Raw genomic sequence first — 2,059 nt, 5'->3', positions numbered from 1 at the left:
GGCGAGTTGAGTTGATGCCAAAGAGCTCAATTTTGGTCTCATCTGACCACAACACTTTCACCCGTTTTCCTCTGAATCATTCAGATGTTCATTGGCAAATTTCAGACGGGCATGTATATGTGCTTTCTTGAGCAGGGGGACCTTGCGGGCGCTGCAGGATTTCAGTCCTTCACGCGTAGTGTGTTACCAATTGTTTTCTTGGTTACTATGGTCCCAGCTGCCTTGAGATCATTGACAAGATCCTCCCGTGTAGTTCTGGGCTGATTCCTCACCGTTCTCATGATCATTGCAACTCCACGAGGTGAGATCTTGCATGGAGCCCCAGGCCGAGAGAGATTGACAGTTATTTTGTGTTTCTTCCATTTGCGAATAATCGCACCAACTGTTGTCACCTTCTCACCAAGCTGCTTGGTGATGGTCTTGTAGCCCATTCCAGCCTTGTGTAGGTCTACAATCTTGTCCCTGACATCCTTGGAGAGCTCTTTGGTCTTGGCCATGGTGGAGAGTTTGGAATCTGATTGATTGATCGCTTGTGGACAGGTGTCTTTTATACAGGTAACAAGCTGAGATTAGGAGCACTCCCTTTAAGAGTGTGCTCCCTAATCTCAGCTCACCTGTATAAAAGACACCTGGGAGCCAGAAATCTTTCTGATTGAGAGGGGGTCAAATACTTATTTCCCTCATAAAAATGGCAAATCAATTCATAACATTTTTGACATGCGTTTTTCTGGATTTTTTTGTTGTTATTCTGTCTCTCACTGTTCAAATAAACCTACCATTAAAATTATAGACTGATCATTTCTTTGTCAGTGGGCAAACTTACAAAATCAGCAGGGGATCAAATACTTTTTTCCCTCACTGTACGTCCAACTGGCCTCACAACTGCAAACCTGTATGGCGTCTTGTGGGCAAGCGGTTTGCTGATGTCAACATTGTGAACAGAGTGCCCCATGGTGGCGGTGGGGTTATGGTATGGGCAGGCATAAACTATGGACAACGAACACAATTGTGTTTTATCAATGGCAATTTGAATGCACACAGATACTGTGACTAGATCGCGCCATTCATCCGCCGCCATCACCTCATGTTTCAGCATGATAATGCACGGCCCCATGTCACAAGGATCTGTACACAATTCCTGGAAGCTGAAAATGTCCCAGTTCTTCCATGGCCTGCATACTCACCAGACATGTCACCGATTGAGCATGTTTGGGATGCTCTGGATCGACATGTACGACAACGTGTTCCAGTTCCCGCCAATATCCAGCAACTTCATACAGCCATTGAAGAGGATTGGGACAACATTCCACAGGCCACAATCAACAGCCTGATCAACTCTATGCGGAGGAGATGTGTCTCGCTGCATGAGACAAAAGCTGGTCAGACCAGATACTGACCTGGATTTCTTATCCTCGTCCCTACATTTTTTTAAGGTATCTGTGACCAACAGATGCATATCTGTATCCCCAGTCATGTGAAATCTATAGATTAGGGCCTACTGAATTTATTTCAATTGACTGATTTCCTTATATGAACTGTGTAACTCAGTAAAATCTTTTAAATTGTTGCATGTTGCCTTTATATTTCACTTTAGTGTTAGTTTTCTTAAATGTATAGCTTACATTTTGCATAATTCCATTCCGTTGACCTTTCTTTCCTCTGTCATGTCTGTGTAGTTGTTCCTGAGGGTCGCTATCATTAGTCGATCATATTAGGCTTACGTTGTGCAATAATTTGGGACATGTAGCCTGTTTGAATCATTATGGAACTCAGACACACGTAGCAGGTTAAACCTGGAGCCTGGCGCACGGTTCACGACAACTGGACCGTTTTCATACAGTTCCATGATTAGTGAGGATTAGGGTAGATTTCTAGGACTATTGTTCAAACCTTATTGTACACTTTTTTCCACCTTCCAATATTTCATTTATTGAACTTGAATATGACAACTTTCAGGATGAATAAAACCACTGTATTCAAACTTTCCTAACCCTAACCTACAATTTGCATAAATATGGGAACCACGGCCGCAAAGGCATTACGCACCTGCATAAGGTAC

The sequence above is a fragment of the Coregonus clupeaformis genome, unplaced genomic scaffold (assembly GCF_020615455.1).
Source record: "Coregonus clupeaformis isolate EN_2021a unplaced genomic scaffold, ASM2061545v1 scaf0708, whole genome shotgun sequence".
Lineage (NCBI taxonomy): Eukaryota > Metazoa > Chordata > Actinopteri > Salmoniformes > Salmonidae > Coregonus > Coregonus clupeaformis.
Note: the sequence above shows the minus strand (reverse complement) of the source record.